The 20884-nt window shown below is 39.4% G+C and overlaps 1 protein-coding gene across 11 annotated transcripts in view; it reads right to left on the reverse strand.

Moving 5' to 3' along the window:
• NR1D2 (nuclear receptor subfamily 1 group D member 2) overlaps nt 1-20884 on the reverse strand; it is a 122276-nt gene that overhangs the window by 30376 nt on the left and 71016 nt on the right. For 6 of the 11 annotated variants that reach the window (XR_012489650.2, XR_012489649.2, XR_012489652.2 and 3 more), the window contains one exon: nt 9347-9426. The exons of the other annotated variants lie outside the window; for them this stretch is intronic. The gene's annotated coding sequence lies outside the window, so the exon portion shown is untranslated. The remainder of the gene's footprint in view (nt 1-9346; nt 9427-20884) is intronic. 11 annotated transcript variants of the gene reach the window in all.

Consider the following 20884-nt stretch of genomic DNA (forward strand, 5'->3'; position numbering starts at 1 on the left):
AAGAATTCTGAGAGGGAAGTCCCTAACTGTGGCTTTCTCATAACGGGGTTAAGCTGAGCCACACAGAAACCAAAATATCTGACAGAGACTCTAAGTCAGCCTCCCTTTATTTCTTTCTCAACCTCTGCTTAACCAGAAATAAATGAGCAGCTATGAAATCAATCATAAAAGTAAAGTAAAATAAAGGTTAGTTTTCCGTGGTCCTCAGGATGGAACACAGACCTGTGTGGGCTGTTTTGACCTGCATATAATTGAGAGATGGATTAACTTATCCCTAAGACTTACTTTTGTCTGCCCATCTAATTTTGCTTTATTAATAGATGCTGTCGTATCTTGGGTTACGACAGAGGCAGAACCTTAACCAAGAATTCAGGAGCAAGTTATTTATTAAGTAAATCCTCCCAGAAAAAAAATAACCTGTAAGAGTGTGGGGAAAACAAGCTATCCACAGTCTCACAAAACTGGTGAGATAAAACCTGGAATTCACAACTGTCAAAGTGGAGGGGTTCAACTAAACAGCCCCAGACTTAATTAGGACCTCTAAAGGATTACACTCTAAGAGTAAAGTTAAACTGAAATAGACCAGGCCTTACAAAACTGAAACCCAATCTCAAATCAACTAATAACTGAATTAAAGCAATGTATTCCTACTTAACTGCCTGACAAAAATTTAAAAAACATTTTGGCAAAGGTAATATCACCCAAGCAGCTATAGTTTTTCATACATAATGTGTGGCAGTTAATAAAAAATGTCCATTTGTGCCAACAGACAGGCCCAAGAGAAAAAAAACAGGTAGTAGAAACAGACCAACAGATAATTCAGATATCAGAGTTATCAGACATGGACTTTAAAATAAAAATAAAGCAGAAGATTTCGGTCCCACCCCATTTAATTTTTACTCCTGCATTCCAAAGAAATACTTTAAGCACTTGCAGTAATTTCTTCTGGTATTTCCCTCCATTTTCTCAAATGATGTGCTCATGTTGCTATCTCTGAATTCATACATTTCAGTTATTATCTATTGACTTGCTAGTATGGATGATAAGATTTTAGCTCTCTTACAACTATCCTGACTTACAAATCTCTCTTACATACCTTGTTCCTTTCCCTCCTCCCATACAATAATTACAACCAATATGTGATTAAATTAATATTCAGAGTTTATTTTATTAGAGTTATATAAATATTGATTTTGACTGAGTCATTTATTATACTATACAGTTCCTTTCAGGTACAACCTATAATTTTCCAGGAGTTAATAACTGGCTTATTTTTCATTTTTACATTTTCGGTATACCTATCATTAATTCTCTCTCAAGCTCCCCAATAAATTTATAAAACCCATATCAATACTATTTTCTACATGGTCAGATGCCTATCTGCTCCATTTTATTTTTTCTAGAAACTTTCCTCTTATGCTGGTTGCTCTCTAAGCCTAGTGCATAGATGTCTCAGAACCTCCATATTTGTAAAACTAGGAATTCCTTTCTTTATCTGATATATTAAGCCCCACAGTTCCTGGATCTCATTTCATGATTTAGTTCCTTGTTTGGGTATAACTTCCTAAGAAATCATACATTAAAAATAAAATGCTTGAGGGGAGGCTGGATGGCTCAGTTGGTTAGAGAGCGAACTCTTAACAACAGGGTTGCTGGTTTGATTCCCACATGGGCCAGTGAGCTGCACCTTCCACAACTAGATTGAAGACAACGAGCTGCCCTGAGTTGTTGATGGGGTGGCTGGATGGCTCAGTTGGTTAGAACACGAACTCTTAACAACAAGATTGCTGGTTCAATTCCTGTATGGGATGGTGGGCTGCGCGCCTGCAACTAAGATTGAAAACAGCGACTGGACCTGGAGCTGAGCTGCGCCTCCACAACTAGATTGAAGGAGAATGACTTGGAGCTGATGGGCCCTGGAGAAACACACTGTTCCCCAACATTCCCCAATAAAAATAAATATATAAAATAAAATAAAATGCTTGAGACTCTACATGTCTGAAAATTACATAAAATTGATTTAGTCTTAATTTAGACCAGTAGACAACAAACAAGAACCTATGGACAAATCCAGCCTGCTACCTGTTTTTATAAATAAAGTTTTATTGAAACACAGCTATGCTCACTTGTTCACATATTGTCTATGGCTGCTGTTGCACAACAGCAGAATTGAGTCATTGTAACAGAAACTATATGGCCCACAAAGCCTTAAAGACTTACTACCTAGCCTTTACATAAAAGTTTGCCAACCCTAATTTTAAAAAAATTCTAAGAGAATGAAAAATTATGTTTTTCAGCCCACAGCAGATTGGAAACAGCGAAAGGTTATGGGGAAGATATCCTAAAGTTCAGCTACTCTGACCTAGTAGGCACTAGCCACTGTTGGCCTGATTTCAAGGAAAAAGACCAATGGGCTCTAAATGGAACCCTTAAATTGAACCATCAAAGAATTGAGCTTAGGAAGTCCCCTTGCCTCAGTGGCAGATAACTCTGAAGGGCCAACCCTGCTCTACACCTCCCATGGGATTGGCTAAAGCCTGGCTGCCACCATGTTTAGGTTGGTTTCTCCCTCTACTCAATCCTGTCTTTTTCACTTCCTTTGAGGAGTATCTCCCAAAAGCAATCGTGCATGCAGGATTTCAATCTAAGACTCTGTATAGAGAGACATGGAGATCTGCGTTGGACTCAGTCTTTAAGCAAAACTGCAATCAACTCAATAAACATTTATTGATCACCACCTAGATTCCTGGCACTACACTAGACACTTACTTTTGTCTGCCATTGTTTCTACTTTATTTTTATTTTAATTAATAATATTGCTTTATTAATAGAGGTTGTCTTAGCTTGGGTTATCCCAGAGGCAGAATTTGAGACAAAAATTCAGTAAGATACAAAGTCGGACAATTAAGTTTGCAAACTCAACTTGGAAAAAGTGCTACATAACTCATTGCTGAATATCACTACGATCACCTTAGAAGTACTCCCCTTGGGAAGGTGTGCACTGATGACAGTGCCTAGTCCACTCTTCAAAGCAATTTTGGAATTCTTTTTCCGGAATGGCCATCAGAGCTGTCGTCAGATTACTCTTGATGTCCTGAATGTCATCGTCTTCCTTTCAATATTTCCTTTATCTTCAGGTAAAGAAAGAAGTCATTGGGGGCCAGATCAAGTGAGTAGGGAAGGTGTTCCAATGCAGTTATTTGTTTACTGGCTAAAAGCTCCCTCACAGACAGTGCCGTGTGAGCTGATGCATTGTCGTGATGCAGGAGTCATGAATTGTTGGCAAAAAATTTAGGTAGTCCTAACTTTTTCACGCAGACTTTTCAACACTTCCAAATAGTAAACTTGGTTAATTGTTTGTCCAGTTGGTACAAATTCATAATGAATAACCCTTCTGATATTAAAAAAAAAGGTTAGCAATGTCATTGGAACAAGTTCATGAACTTAATTGTCAGACCTCATACAGTCCCTGCCCTCACAGATCTGACAATTTACATATTGTCTATGTCTGCTATTGTGCTACCCACAGTAATGAAAACTACCTAAGGAGAGGATAAACTGCCAAGGTGTTATAAGATGTCGTTTTTGTTACCACCACTATAAATGGCTTAGTTGAGGGAAGTAGGAATACAGATTGGGACAGCAGCCCAAAATCCAATTAAGAGAAATGAATATGGTGTCATAGAAGTAATGTTTGCCAAGGAGCTTCAAAGATGGAGCAGGAGTTTAAGATGGGTGAAGAAAACAACATGGGAAACAATATAAGGAAAGGACTAGATGTAGGTATGAGAAGTACGGGTTATGTTTTAGAGATTCATCTTTAGCCCAATTTGTCTGAAGCATGGAACAGGGAGGGAAATTTTGAAACATAGGTTGAGACAAGCTAATGGAGGTTCCTGAACACTAAGCCAAAGAGTTTATTTAAGAAAGAAGAACAAAGTTGGAGGTATCACACTGCCTGATATCAAACTATACTAAAAGCTTATAATAATCAAAACAGCATGGTTCTGGCATAAAAACAGACCCATAGATCAATGGGACAGAATAGAGAGCCCAGAAATAAATGCATGCCTATATGGTCAATTAATCTATGAAAAAGGAAGCAAGAATATACAATCAGGTAAATACAGTCTACTCAATAAATGATGTTGGGAAAACTGGACATATACACACACAAAAAATGAAACTAGACTACCTTTTTACACCATATACAAGAATAAACTCAAAGTGGATTAAAGACTTAAATGTAAGAACTGAAATCATAAAACTCCTAGAAGAAAACATAGGCAGTAAACTCTCAGACATTGCTCTTAGTGATATGTTCCTCAGACAAGGGAACCAAAAGAAAAAAATAAACAAATGGGACTACCTCAAACTAAAAAGTTTTTGCACAGCAAAAGAAACCATCAACAAAATGAAAAGACAATGTACTGAATGGGCGAAGTTATTCACCAGTGATACATCTGATAAGGAGTTAACGTCCAAAATTTATAAAGAACTCATCCAACTCAACACCAATAAAACAAACAACCCAATTTAAAATTTTACAGAGGACCTGAATAGACATTTCTCCAACAAGGACATACAGATGACCAATAGACATAATAAAAATGCTCAACATCACTAATCATCAGAGAAATGCAAACTAAAACCACAAGGAGAAAGCACCTCACACCTGCCAAAATGGCCATCGTCAGTAAATCAACAACAAGTATTGGTGAGGATGTGAAGAAAAGGGAACCCTGATGCACTGTTGGTGGGATTGCAAATTGGTGCAGCCACTATGGAAAACAGTTTGGAGGTTCCTCAAAAAATTAAAAATAGAACTACCTTATGACCCAGCAATTCCTCTTCTGTGTATTTATCCTAAGAAATCCAAAGCACTAATTCGAAAAAGTATATGTATCCCTATGTTTACTGCAGCATTATTTACAATAGCCAAGATACAGAAGCAACCTAAGTGGCCACCAATAGACGACTGAATAAAGAAGTTGTACATGTATACAACTGAATATTACTCAGCCATAAAAGTGTAAAATCTTACCATTTGTAACAACATGGATGGACCTAGAGGGCATTATGCTAAGTGAAATAAGTCAGACAGAAAAAGAAAAACACCACGTGATCTCACTTATATATGGAATCTAAAGAACAAAATAAACAGACAAAACAGAAACAGACTCATAGATACAGAGAACAAACTAATGGTTGCCAGATGGGAGGGGGTGTTGGGGGGCTGGGTGACAGAAGTGAAGGGATTAAGTAGTACAAATTGGTAGTTACAAAATAGTCATGGGGATGTAAAGTACATTATAGGAAACATAGTTAATAATATTTAATAACTATGTATAGTGCCAGGTGGGTAGTTCTTAAATTATATAAATGTCTAACCACTATGCTGTATACACCTGAAACTAATATAAAATAATACTGAATGTCAACTGTAATTGAAAAAAAATGTAAATAAATATTGCAGAGAAAATGTTAAAAATAAAAGAAAGAGAGAAAAATTAGAGAAAGATTATATCCAAAAAAGAGTTTATTTAAAAGAACAGGCAACAGGAATGATTTTGAGCAGATGTAGGGTGACCATTTAATTTGTCATCCAAACTATTTTGAGAGTTAAAAAGGGTATTATTAATTACTATGCCAGGACAAGAGAAATAAACCAAGACTATCCCATCCAAAGCAGAAAGACAAAAAAATTAGATCTGTTCTTAACATAATTAATGTGATAAGGTGTCAGTTAACTGTTGCTGAATAGTAACAAACTATTCCAAAATTTAGTGGCTTAACACAGCAATAATTTATTAGTTCTAAATTCAGTGAGGTGGCAATTTGAGCTGCCCTGAGTTGGGCAATTCTGCTCTTTTTGCCGAGGCTCACTCCTGTGGCTACAATTAGCTGTATATGCTGATTAATCTGGTGCTTGGTGCTGGTAATCAGATGAAGTGAATATCCACTGAACTATGTGTCTCTAAAGGGCTAGCCAACCTTTTTCCCATGGTAGCAAAAGGGGTCCCAGCAGCAAAGAGGACAAGCCAAAATAAGCAAACACTTTTCAAGTCTCTGCTTGTGGCACATTTGGTATTGTCTCATTGGTCAAAGCACGTCACATAGCCAAAGCAGGTCACATAGCCAAACCCAGGGAGTGGACCACTCACAGCTTAGAAGGGGGTTTTGTTGGCAGTTTTACAAACATTCTACCACAGATAAGAGTGTCTACGTAGAACTGAAGGAGTAAAACTAAACAAGAAGATGACAATTTTGATAAATATCACATTCCCTAACATTTACTGAGCCTTTGTTATGTTCAAGACACTCTACATTTATTATCACATGTAATTCTCATGCATCCCTATGAAGTAGTTATTATCTCCATTTTTCAGATGACAAAACTGAGGCTTAGAGGAATGTAGTAACTTTAGCCAAGGTTACTCAGCTAAGAAGTGGTAGAGCTGGAATTCAAACCCAATTAACCTGGGCCCAGAGGAGAAACACTTCCCCACCAGACCACACTGCCACCTCTGCAGTAGCCAATGTGCAAGAGATAATGAAGGCTGAAGTAGAGTGTTGGCAGGAAAGAGAGGGGAAATGATTGAGAGGAAAAATCAGTGGAACTTACTCACTAATTGGATGTGGGAGTTAAGAAAAACGTGTGACTCAAAGATGACTCAGACTTCAAACCAGCATGGCAGGGGAAACATGTGAAACTGGATGTTAAATTAGAACTTTTGACTGAGGTCCTGAGCTATATGAGAGACATCAGATGCTGAAGGGAGATGTGTGAGACAGACCAGCTAGATACAAATTCTCAAGGCCAAGACCGAAGAATCAGTTATACAACTCATGGTGATCCTCATTTAGATGAAGAATATAAAAGACTCAAGAGAGGGGAAATCTGAGAAGAATTTGTGAGGATTTATTTGGGGGAAAAAACTCTGCCGTAAGTAACGCAGACATCCATCTAGGGGACGGACGATACAGGAGGTAATTCCTCTTCTTCATGCTAAACCCAGTGAGAGAAGCTTCACGGGCATCACTCAGAGAATTTGACATGTGTTCCTGGCACAGCTTTCAGATTCTGCCTGAGAAAACGAGAGCATCATGTAGCTACAGAGGAGAGTTGTAGCTGGATAGTAGTTGAACTTCCTCAGATCAAAGATACATGATTGCTGGGGACCAGATGTGGAACCCACAGCAGGAACATGAGCTGGGGTCATTATAAAAGGGATCTTGCCCTAGAGGATGCCTTTCCGTCTAAGGAGCCCAGCAGTGCTAGGCTGGAGAATGTACCAAGGAAGCACAAGTCAAGAAGGGATCAGCAGCTGCCAATTGATGCGTTCACATCACAAGGTAACAGAGGGGCCCAGAATAGGATTTGCAAAAGCCCATACATGTGCCCACAAGAAAAAGAACCAAGTTTAAATAACTGTTCACCCAGAAAGCATGGAGCCGTCCCATGGCAGTGCCTAGTAAGTAAAAATGCACCCATCCTCTTACTGCTCCTTTCCAGTCTCCTTCAATTCCGGTGGATTCAGGAATTGCAGCCGGGGAGTCTAGGAAGAGGTACCTGAGAAAAGGAGAAGCTGATCATAACTTCTACCCCAGAGCATGTGGCCCACCTATAGCTGCCCTCACTGGGGAAGAAATGCTTGAATGAAAACAATGTGTTAATAACTAAATATTCTAATTTCTGTATCAAACTATGTTTTGTAACTTAAGGCTTCCTCTTATCTAAGAATGAATAGAGGAGTTATCCACCTCCTTTATCCCCGGGCAGAAGATGAACCACGCCTTCAGGAGGGGTCAAAGGAACAGTAAGTGATAAAACAAGTCTTAGGTTTATACTCCGCAAATGCTGCCCATTCAACACAGCAGTTAACAGAAATAAAGAGAAGTAGCTGATTGGCGGGGAGCAGCATGTAAAAAAGGATGGTGGAAGTGAGTTTTCATCTTAGAAAGACAGATTGAGGCCAATGACAGAAGATGTAGGGGTCATCTGCTCAGACATGGTAGCTGATGCATAGGTATTGGAAGAAGGTAAAGAGAAGAGGATCAGGACAAAATTTTGCTGACTACATAAATTAGAAATGGTTTGGGAAAGCCACTGGGGATAATGCACTATGACATCAAGAAGACGATGATGAAAGACTGCTGGACCAGCAAGCTCCCCAGAGCACAGGAACCTGCCATTTGTGGTGTGACCAACCTGTGTGGTCTCATGTCTCTTTCCAGCAAAGCCAGCAATGGAGGTGACCAGGCCTGGGCATTGTGCCATCAGTGCAATGGCTAACTAGGTACAGTGGTAGCAAAGGTAATGAAGGCTGACGTAGTAAAGCTAGTAAAGCAGGAAAGGGCCAAAGCTGAAGGAGTCACAATGAGGGTGCAAACAAAAGCCAGCAGAAGTGAGGACATGAGAGAAGTGAAAAATAGACCACAGTAAAGATCGGTTTTAGATCCTGGGAGTGAATCCATTTCAAGTGATGATAAGATTGGATTTGAGAGTATAGGGACAAAGTACATACAGGGTTGATGGGTGAAAAAAGAGCCTTCAAAAAGAATGCCTGGGGCTGGCCCGGTGGCTCAGGTGGTTGAAGCTCTGTGCTCCTAACTCCGAAGGCTGCTGGTTCAATTCCCACGTGGGCCAGTGGGCTCTCAACAACAAGGTTGCCAGTTCAATTCCCCGACTCCTGCAAGGGATAGTGGGCTGCGCCCCCTACAACTAAGGTTGAGCTGAGCTGACGCTGAGTTGACGCTGAACGTCACCTTGAGCTGAGCTGACTCTGAGCTCCCAGTTGGCTCAGTTGGTTGGAGCGCCTCCCCTCAACCACAAAGTTGCTGGTTCAACTCCCGCAAGGGATGGTGGGCTCCGCCCCCTGCAACTAACAACGGCAACTGGACCTGGAGCTGAGCTGCACCCTCCATAACTAAGACTGAAAGGACAACAACTTGAAGCTGAACGGCACCCTCCACAACAAAGACTGAAAGGACAACAACTTGACTTGGAAAAAAAAGTCCTGGTAGTACACACTGTTCCCCTATAAAGCCCTGTTCCCCTTCCCCAATAAAATCTTTAAAAAAAAAAAAAAAGAAGAAGAATGCCAAAGTCACCAAAGGTTATGGTAGGAGGTTGGATGAGGAAAAACATCATTGCTGGTTTGTAAACTGGCCTTCATACATGGAAATCAAGGAGACCCGAGAAAGCAGCAGACCACTCCAGATTAGTAGATGGTAGTTTTACTAAGCAAGGAAACATATTACGAGGCTTGTCTTTAGCAGCAGCAAAACGAGTAGATGGCTACACCTCCCAAGAGCATCTTAAGAGTTTATATAGAGGCCTTACCTGGGTTCAGTCACGTATACAGTCCAGATGGTCTCACAACACATTACTCTCTCAGGCCGCATCCTTGAAAATGGCTCCCACTATGGAAACAATGGGCAGAATGTACATTCCAAGGACAGGAGAGTGGGTGAGAAGGCTCAGATTGCCCCAATTCAGCTCCAGGGTCAACTATCAGGCATGTCCTCTCAATGACCTCCCTCCAATAATCATGAACTTTGATCTAAACTCAACCAATTTGCCTGATGCTTCATTCATTCTGCTTAAGAAGGCAGAAAATCAAGGGGTATATTTTTTATAAAGATTTCCATTTTTTTCAATGTATACAACTTTTAAATTGAAAGCATTAAAAAATTATACTCCCATCATCTATAAAACTAATGTTTGTGTAATCCTCTGTTCCCCAGATAAAATTGGAAGATATAAGCATTATTGAAGTTTTAATCCATTTTTTAAGATCATCTGAATTGACAGATAGTCTCAGACAAAGTGTGGCCAAATCAAAACTAAGCATCTTTGATCATGGCAAATTAAAATTGAAAGAATACACAATTTTGATCCTTTATAAGTTTCACATTTCCGATGAACTTTGGTGATTTATCATTGTTCATCTCAGAGGCTTAAATTATTTATTAAGCTCCTATTATGTGCCAGTCATTGTGGAAATAAACAGGAATAAATCTTAAGAAGTAAGAGTTTAGCTCCTCAAATCCCACAGGAACTTAAGTCCAAGCTGGGGTTGCCAGACTTCATGAATGAAAATACAGGATGCCCAGTTAAATTTGACTCAGATAAACAAAAAGAAAAGAATCGTATAAGTATGTCCCAAATATTGCATATGGAACATTTATATTTAAAAAGTATTCATTGTTTGTCTGAAATTCAAATTTAACTGGGCATCCTGTATTTTATCTGGCAACTCTAATCCAGGCTTTTTGGTCTGCAAGAAAGGGGCTTTAGCCAGAGAACATCTTTAAAGCAAGAAGTAAAAGCAACAATTACAAACTATGTTCTGCTTATTTTGTCAACTCATTTTATTTGTCTCCTGCAGATGATAGAACCTGCTAGTGCTAACTAACCCTTAATCCGATAGCTTTCCTACCGTGTTTCCCCCAAAATAAGACCTAACCGGAAAATAAGCCCTAGCATGATTTTTCAGGATGACCTCCCCTGAACATAAGCCCTAATGCAACTTTTGGAGCAAAACTTAATATAAGACCTGGTCTTATTTTCAGGGAAACACAGTAGTCATGTCTGTTGTAGCACACTATACTTTTAATGTACTTTATTTTTTAGAGCAGTTGTAGGTTCACAGCAAAATTGAGCAGAAGATACAGAGATTTCCCATATATGTATGTTCTGCCCCAGCCCATGCATTGCCTCCAGCATTACCAACATCCCCCCCAGAGGGGTATTTGTTACAACTGATGAACCTACACTGACACATGATAATCACCCAAAGCCCATAGTTTGCATTAGGGTTCATTCTTGGTGTTATACATTCTAGGAGTTTGGACAAATGTGTGGTAACATAAATCCATCATTATAGTATCATACAGAATAGTGTCACTACCCTAAAAATCCTCTGTACTCCATCTATTAATCCCTTCCTGTTCCCTAGCCCCTGGCAACCACTGATCTTTCTACATAGTTTGCCTTTTTATATAGTTTTGCCTTTTCCAAAATGTCATATAGTTGGAATCATATAATATGTAGCCTTTTCAGATTAATTCCTATCACTTAGGAACGTGTATTTAAGTTTCCTCCATGTCTTTCCATGGCTTGATAGCTCGTTTACTTTTAGTGCTGAATAATATTCTATTGCCCAGATGTACCACAGTTTATTTATCCATTTACCCACTGAAGACATATTGGCTGCTTCCAATTTTTAGAAATTATAAGTAAAGCTGCTATAAACATCTGTGTGAACATAAGTTTACAATTCTTTTTCATAAACACAGAGGAGCACAATTACCTGATCGTATCCTAAGAGTATATTTAATTTTTTAAGAAACCACCAAACTGTCTTCCAAAGTGGCTGTATCATTTTGCATTCTCACCAGCAATGGATGAGAGTTCCTGTTGCTCCACATCCTGACCAACATTTGGTATTGTCAATATTCTGGATTTTGGCCATTCTAATAGGTATAGAATAGTGGTATCTTGTCTCACACTATAATTTTTCATATTAGCACTGTCAGGATAAAAGCTAATCTGTCATAATAACAATAGGGGAAAACAACTGGCCAAGTCATCTTTAATGGATAAATTCCACCTCTAGGTCCAAGGTATCTGCTCAAATTGTTACCATTTAGTTGCCATCAGGAAAGGAGGGGTGAGGAAGATATAAGGCAACTGATTTTCATTTTAAGGACGGATCATGGAAGTGACACCCATCACTTTTATTAGCCTAAACTGACTCACAGGGCCACTCCTTGCTGCAAGGGAGGCTGGGAGATGTAGTTTATAGCCACATGCCCTGCTGCTACTCCAGCAGACTCCATTACTAAAAAGAAGAGGAGGTGGATGGCGGGGGGGGGGGGGGGGGGGGGCAATTAGAAGTCTTTGATAAAACGTATCACTATGGAAATTAGGTAATTATTTGTGAAATTATTCATTTAATGGCTCTGCCTCCCTCCCCCATTTAAACTGTAAGCTCCATGAGGGCAAAGATGTCTAGCTAATTCCTCACTCAATCTCCAGGGTCCAGGACAATATCTACCAATATTTCATAAATATTTGTGGAAAGAAGAGAGGAAAAGAGTGACGAAGAGGACTTACTCCCCTGAGGTCTTTGCCCTACAGCTTCTGTGCCTCCCCCAATAAGGAGCTCTGTGGGACCACCCCCTGGTATCTGCTCACTGCCTTCCTCTAAGGATACAGCTCTGCTCTCCTCTCCTCTCTGCTTGGGCCTGCCTGTCTCTGGGTCCTGCAGAACAGCATCTGCTCTCAGTCATGTAAGCTCATAAACGCTTTCTGTGGTTCCATCTGTCCACATGGGTAGTTGGCATAGTTCACACTGGACAAGCCAATAACCAGTTTACACCTTTGCTGTAGGGCTTTGCTCCTACAATTGTCACATCTGTTTCACATTTATTCACCCTCAGAGGAGTTGCTAATAACGTATACCCTGCACCCCTGCACAGTATCATGCTAATTTTTTCTTGGGCTACCTGAGTAATACAGCCCAGATTCCATCTCTAGAGAAGGGGCTGAACCCTCACCAAACAACACTTCCCTAACTAACGGCAAAGGACCACATCTTCAAATGAATGTTCTTTGCTTCACATGGACAAACAGGATACCCAAATTGGCACTTCATGTGCTAACATTCTATACTGGGTGGAATTATCCAGTTGCCTAGAACAGCTATAATATGTGAGATTTGAGACAAAGTTTGAGACTTTAAAGTACCCTGCAGTACTTAACAGAGATGGTAGATATTTGGAGACAGACAGTTGTAGGTTCATGTGCCATCTCTCACTTACAAGCTGTGTGACCTAGGACAAATTATTTAACCTCCCTGACGCAGACTTCCTTATCTGTAAAACAATAATTATAGTACTTACCTCATAGGGTTTTTGTGAGGATTAAGTAAGATTATATGTATATGTAACTTAATGTTGAGTATTATGTGAGTGTGATGGGTTTTGTTTTGGTTTCTCAATGGCCACAAATTCCTTCCCCCTACTCCCATTGAGAAGTGAAGCCTGTGTCTTCTCCCACTGAGTCTGGTGAGACTTGTGACTGCTTTGAGCAATACAGTACAGTAGTAGGGATCTCCATGGCTAGGTCAGAAAAAGCCATACAGGTTCTGCCTGTTCTCTTGGGATGTTTGCTCTGGGAGATCATACTAACAAACTGCCAACCACACAAGTGAGCCAGCTTGGACATCTAGCCCAGTAAAACCTTCAGATGACAAACATCTGACTGCAGCCCACAAAAGAGCCACCCAGCTGAGCCCTTTCCAGATTCCTGACCCACAAAATTATGAGCAAAATAAAATGGTTTATACCATGACATATCAGTGTACTTTGTTACACTGCAGTAGTAACTAGAACAATGAACAATAGCAAATGGTAGCAAATATATTAATGTAAATCACATAAGCTCTAGAATCGGGCCTCCTACTTTCCAAGGTGTGAACACCAAGGAGTATCACAGCTCAGAATCCTCTGGTTACATTTCCCTCTCTTCAGATCCTAGTTTCTTTCAATTCTCTGCCAGGTTTCCTGTCTAACTTCTAGATCAAGAAAGTCTGGATAAACTTCAGATAAACACTTTAAAATTATTTCCTGGAAGCTCACCAAACCGAACATGTGAATCCTCCCCAGTCTGCACAATTGAAAACAAGTTATATAATTTCTGTTTCGGGGCGGAAAGGGCTGTACAAGACAGAGAACATTGGGCCTGTTGCCTGTCGTCTGGAATCACACTTCAAATAAATAGGCGAACTGCACTGCACTGAAATGATGAATAATGAAATGGTAGAAATAGAAATGAAAGAGCAAAGGGGGACTGCAGAAGCTATTTCTGTCTCTCATTTCGAATTCCTAATGGCTTAGGTTAGATGTTTATTTCTAAGGGAGTGGATTCTTCTTAATGTCTTTGAACATAATGCCCCCGTGACATCCATTATTTCCAAATGCCTGCAATGTACTTCTCAGATGTAAACGTCACTAAAGGACTGAACAACAACTTGAGGTTCCCACTGAATGTGTATGTTTTTCCTTCAGGTATTTAAACTGTTCCATCTTTATCTCGAGTATTTGTGTAACTCATTCTCTCATGAGGACATTATTTCTGTAGAGACTGGAATTATTGTCAGTTCTACTTTTTTCCTCCTTTCTGCTTTCTTCCCTGGTCTACCCTTTCCAGTCCATCCATTTAGGATGAGATCATCGGGGAGGGCATGAGAATTTTCCTGAAGATGGAAAATAAATAGAGATCACATTTTGAACTGTACAAATATATTCATGGCTGTGTCTTCTCCTAAGTCATACTCTCAGGATGGCTGGCAGCATGTTGAAGAAACATTTGCAGATGTGTAAGTATGTTTAAAACATTCAGGATTCTAAAGTCTTTATGGCAATCACTATTCTTTTAAAATTCATGCAACTATCTAAAAATTCGATTGTTGGTGCTGTGGTGTTTTGATCTCCAAATCTGACTCATTCCCAGAACCACGTTAGGGATGTTATAAAAGTGCAGATTCCTGGATTTTCCCTCAGAAAAATGGAATCATAGTCTCAGGGAAAGGGGTTCAAGAATTCATGTGTATGTTAGAATCTTCCAGGTGAAGCCACCCGGTTTCAATAGTCTCAACCTAACTGTATCCACACCCTGCTATAAAACACCAAGAGAAAGGCACGGTAAGCACACCGGCAGCAGGTAATAGGAATAAGCCTCACTCAGACTCTTCCCAGGCTTGGATAGGACTAAACAGACCTTCCTTCCACTTACTCAACTAACAAACAAACAAACATCTTTTAAGAATTGAGTGTGAATGAATTATAAAATGGCAAGGAACAGAAAAATATGACTTATTCTCTGCCAAAAAGAAACTAAGAATCTACTCATTCATCAAATATTTATTGAGCACCTGCTATGTGACAAGTTCTGTTCTAGACACTGGCAATACCACGCTGAACAGACACTGTCTTGTCCTTGTGGGATGTGGTATTTAGCACAATCTACATTTCTCTTTCAGAAAGGTAATCAGGTAACATATGAGTTTGACTTTGATAATTGCATTAGGCTGTTCATTAGGCAGAAGCAGTACAGCACTTGCATGAACCTGAGAGTAAGTATCTCCTTAAATTCTGCACCCTCGACACCTCACTTGTCTTAGCCTAGTCCCCATCATGAGGTTCATAAATGTCCTAAATGGGATCACAGCGTGTGCAAAGGCAAGAAGATGCTAAAGATTATTCAGAAAATAATGAATAATGTAGTACGACAAGTATAGAATACACAGGGTAAGGGAAGTGGCTAGAGATGTGTGTGTGTGTGTGTGTGTGAATGAGGTGAGACTTCATCAACAGACAGTTGGTGAAGTTCCTTGCATGCCAAATGTTTCTTCTTTGTATGATAATTATATTACCCATTTAATTTTTTAGAAAGATCACTCTGATGGCAATGTAAAAACGAAAGTGAGAATGGAAGACTTGGGGACCAAAAAATAAAGTAGCAATTACAGTAGTATCTGGAAAAGGTAATAAATATTTGAATTCAAGCAATGGCCTAAATGGACAGGAAGTCTTGGCACTCAAGGCTATAGAGACGCAGACAAGAGAGGAAAAGTCCAAGGCCACCCAAGATGAAGAGTCTAACTACAGCCTGCAGTGGAAGGGCAAATGAGAAATAAAGAGAATAAAGTAAACTTGCTTGTTTCATCCTTAGCACTGCCTGAAGGGGAAAAAAAAATTTTAATTTTTTAAATTCACTACCACAAACCAGCTCTCACATAAGTTCGTGGTCCAAATTCATGCTAACTACGTATTACACACATATACAGACACACACACACACACACACACACACACACACACATACAAACACACACACCTCAAGTACAAAATTCAATTTAAAGTTAGGCCTGGGCTAGCAATGTGCCAAGACAAATGGCAGAAGCAAACAGAAATTCTCTCTGAGAAACACCATCATCTCAGGCCTCAAAAATTTCTCATAGATGAAGTTCCAAGGACAACAAACAGCTCACAGTATACACGCACAAAACAGAGAAATAATGGACCATGAGTGGAGAGCCAGGAAAAACAATAGACCATATAGTCAATCCCACAAATACTTGAGATATTGGAACTGTACAGTACAAAATAAAAATAACAATGTTTTATGTGTTTAAGGAAAAAGACAACTATGAAAATATGAGCCAGAATGCATCCCAGTGAGGCAAAGAGATAAAAACATAAAATAGAGACTGTAAGGCATAGAGCATCATATAAGATGGTCCAACTTGTGTTCAGTTGGAGTTCCAGGAAAACTAATAGAATGAAGAGGAGGCACTATTCAAGGAAACCATAGCTGAGAATTTTCCAGAATTGGTGAAAGATAGCAATCCTCACATCAAGGTGGGTCCTTTTAGAAATTTTCCCTGAGACAAATCAGTGAAGTTTCAGAACCAAAGATAAAGGAAAAATCATAAAAAGAGAGAAAAAAGATCACCTACATTTGAATGGCAAAGAAACTTCTTTCAAGAACAAGGAAGAATTAAAATCAATTTCTTGAAAGAATTAAAGTCAAAAACAGAATAAGTTTATCACCAATACATATTTGATAAAGAAAATTTCAAAGGATGTACTTTAGGCTTAAGGAAACATATCCCTAATAAAAGATCTGAGATTCAAGAAAGATAGTGGTCAAAGATATTTTTAATAAATACATGAGAAAATATGAACAAATATTAACTGCTTAAAGCAATAATAATGAATAAAGGGAGGGAAGGCAGAACAGAACTAAAATACTGAAAAACAGTCATATAGCATATGAGACAGAGTGATCATAATTGTAATATTCTATAGCCAATGTACTGTTAGGAAAGAAGGGAAAAATATGCATAAACTTTAAACTTTGTTAATAGGCATGTTAAAATATAAACACTATCCACCAAAATAATAAACATAAAACATAGTGTGGACAAAAAAAGTGGTCACATACTAAACCTGACAAGCCCAGGGGAGGCCAGCATGACGGGCCCTACAAACTCAGAGACTGAAATTAACCACATAGGATGGTATGAACATTAAAATTCCTAACCAGAAGTGGGTCATGGCAGGTAGTCACATCCTTGGCCTGTAGCTTCCTTGGCAAAGGTCAGTCTTTACCTTAAGTGAGCCTGTCTATTGTCTTTTTGCATCTAAAATAACACATCTTTGAAATGTCAGAGTAATCCCCTTTTTCCAGACTCCTCAGGCACACCTACTGCACTAAAGCATGAGATTACACAACGCCTAATTGTTATGTTGTTCCCACAGACCATCTCTATGTGCTATAAATGCCAATTACTAACTATCCTGTACCCATCAATGTGAACGCAGTATGTGTCTCCATTTTACTTTTTATCCAATCCCAGAGTTTTCCCCGCTTTGTTTTCTCCCATTCCCTTAATCTACCACCAGTGGATTTCATGTAACCCTCCTTACATCGCCTCCTTTGACTCTAATGTATAAAATAAGCTGAACAGCTGCCATTCTCCAGAGAATTTTCTTAATCCATTGAGATTTTGCTTCCCAGCAATTATCGTCAGTTTGGCTCAAAAAAACTCATTAAAGTTCTCTACAGGTTTGGACGTTTCTTACATCAACAATAGGATTTCTAAATAGAGGGGGGAAATGAAATGAGGAAAAGTGTACTTTTTCCACTTTTGTACCCATGAAATATATGGAACAAAATATTCTCTCACTCTCTCTTCCATATATAGCAGATTTTGTGTCTCATTTAAGACATCTTTCCAGATATATACATATATATGCTAAATATATAGGAAAATTTTGATAATCTTTACTACATAAAAATTAGGAATTTCTGTGTTTGGGATTTGCATTGCTTCCCTCCAAATTCTCCATAGCACTAAGGACAATGTCCCCACACACTATAAATGTCTCTAATGCTTTCCAAGGCTGGCTTTTCCAGCAGCATGGAAAGTCCATTTCTTAAGTTACCTCCCTCCAATTCTTATCTTCAGGTTCTATTTCCAATGACTTCTTTCCAGCCTTGAGATATTCCCCCTCCATTACAAGACAACCTTCCCTTGACCTTGGGCCCCTCAGCTACTGATTTTGTTTTTCTTGAAAAAGTACTTTAGGAACACAGTCTCCATGTTCATTCCTCCACTCCCTGAAGTCTGGTATCTGCAAAACTTAGTAATAAAATAAGCTCATCCAATTTAATTCAAATTATTCATTCTGTGCCAACTGTATGCCCAGATTCTGGTCATTATAGTGTTTGTTCTTTTTGAGACATGATATTTAAACATTGAAAAAGAACTGTCGAGAAACAGCAAACAAAGATAATCCTAACAACTTCTACCATAAATTTAGTGCTAACTCTGTACCAGGCATCATACAAGGAGCTTGACCTTCACTCATTTTGATCCTTAAAACGAGGCTTCAAGGTCACCATTATTATCCCCTTATTGCAAGTGAGTAAACCAAGGTTCAAGGAGGTGAAGTGAACCTCTCAGGATCACACAGCTAGAAAATGGCAGAACCAGCACTTGAACCCAAGTTTGGTAATTCCACACATGGACTACTGTACCTTGGAGCTCAAAGTAAAGCACTAAAAGTTGTCCTGCAAGCTGGAAATGCTTTGCATGGCAAGGAATGGATGGACTCAGTGCTGCCCAGGATTTCTGGGGAAGAATTTTTTTTTCTTTTAGTTGCAGGGAGTGCAGCCCACCATCCCTTGCGGGAGTCAAACCGGCAACCTCTGGGGAAAATTTTAAAGGGCCTAGAAGTACTTCCTCATCTCTGCTGCCTAGTTTATGAAAAGTTCATTAAGTCTAATATTCCTAATGCAAAAGCTACTAGAGATTCTATCATGATGGATTCTGAGGTCAATATTAAGGTAATATGCCCAAACTAAAGTTTCACACAAAGGAACATTAAATGCTAATCCCTCCACCAATAAGAAGTCTTTGCTCTAAGGAATATTTTGCAAATATTTTCCATCAATCCCCACAGGTATCTAATTCAATTGTAAAAATGTACTTCAGACAAAGTTTAAAACAACAAAAATCAGCTTCTTAAGTATCAACTGTCCAAACAATACTCAGTTTACATTTTCTTGATTCATAATACATCATGCAATCTGTTTAACTTCTAGGAAATAAAGCTCAACAAAATAATTACTATAAAAACAACATTACAAATTCTAACCAGACCAAAATGAACTCAGTCAAGGTTCAAAATGTGTTTTCTCTATCCCTTCTCTAACTCAAGTTGCAATCAATTTTCTCTCCCCTCCTTTGTTTCCCTCTTTTATTAACTCATCATGATCTCTCCTAAATTACTGATTAATTTTCTTCTGAGTATACTTCATCAACGTTTTAGAATACCATTCTAGCTTGAGTTAACAAGCTAGAAATACAGTACAGTCGATGGCAGCTTAATTCAGATGGACTAAATAGTGCAATAATAAAACCTAGATCAAGCGTTTCGTTTCATATAAGCAGAGTGCCTAGGACAAAGCAGGCACCCACAAATGACAGCAAGATTAATCTGTACATACACTACATGGGCAGGTGTCTTATTAATTTGGTTTCTGGCAGACATGTGCTCGAGGCCTGGATAGAGGGGCAGGGATGCTACGTTGGGATTGAGAAAGGAGAGAACCAACAACCTAAATACCACCCTGCTCCTGGAAATAGAGGAATGCCCTAACTATTGTACATCAGTGGGGCGGGGGGGGGGGGGGGAGGTTGGAGAGGTGGAAGGATCTTCTTTCCCATTTTCTGACATTTGAAGATTATTGCTTTCAATAAAGTGGGGAACCTACGGTATTTATTATTTTGATGATACTAGGTGATTATAGCGCAGTACCTGCCATGGCAAGCAAGTGGAAACTAAGTGCTTTCCGTTTATCACTTCATTGAACACCCCTGCAAAGTGCATATTAATATGCCCATGACATACGCCCAGAAAAATGTGTTGTTCATCAGGTGGGAATGCAGTCTGCTAGATTGCAGGTAGACTTTTTCGTGCCATGGCCCCTTTTGGCAGTCTTGTGATGTCTACAAACACCTTCTTTGAATTACGTTTTTAAATGCATAAAATAAAAGAAACCATTGTACTAAATCACAGTTCTATCCATGGGCTTCATGAAACATATAAAGAATTCCTGGTAGAGTTCCACACCAAGCATGTTTCTAAAACTAAAAAGGCCATTTGCTACATAGTCCCCTGGGCCCTGTAGGCATATGCTGAGGAAAATGGCTGTGTGTGTGAGAGAGAGAGCGAACTCCACAAGTTGAGTAGCTAGAATGGGATCAAGCCTGTGTTACTGATGCACATTGGACATCCCAGGGACACAGACAAGGCAGGTAGAATGCCTACTGTTAGCCTTGTCACTCGGCGGCATTGTGCTCTCCCTCCCATGGCTAAAGGTCTGCATGGAAGTCGCTGCACACACAGTCAAGGACTGGGATCCCACCAGGCTCTAGATAAACAGGCACCAGGGACGGATTGGGTGAAATTCATTCCAGATCACTGGGGTGTAAAGCAGAAGGAAGGGCTACCAGATTATCCCTATTTCAGCAGCAACAACCAATCAAAACTGTCTAAGGGAGCAAGCAACACCAAGCAGAACAGACATCTGCAATTGAGAAGGTATATTCCCAGGAGTCCTTAAGGAACTTCAGGAAGAGAGGCTTATACCATCAGGCTCCCAGCATGAAACTGATGGCACCTCAAATGGGATAATGGAGGAGAATTTAATAAAGGCACTACTTACAAAGATGGAAGTAGGTTTAAGGAAAACTAAGAAAGGTTAAGGAGCCTAGATTAGCTGGGGACATCTATCTTT

This window comes from Rhinolophus sinicus, chromosome 5 (genome assembly GCF_057876585.1).
Source record: "Rhinolophus sinicus isolate RSI-liver-muscle chromosome 5, RSI-T2T, whole genome shotgun sequence".
In the NCBI taxonomy this organism is placed as follows: domain Eukaryota; kingdom Metazoa; phylum Chordata; class Mammalia; order Chiroptera; family Rhinolophidae; genus Rhinolophus; species Rhinolophus sinicus.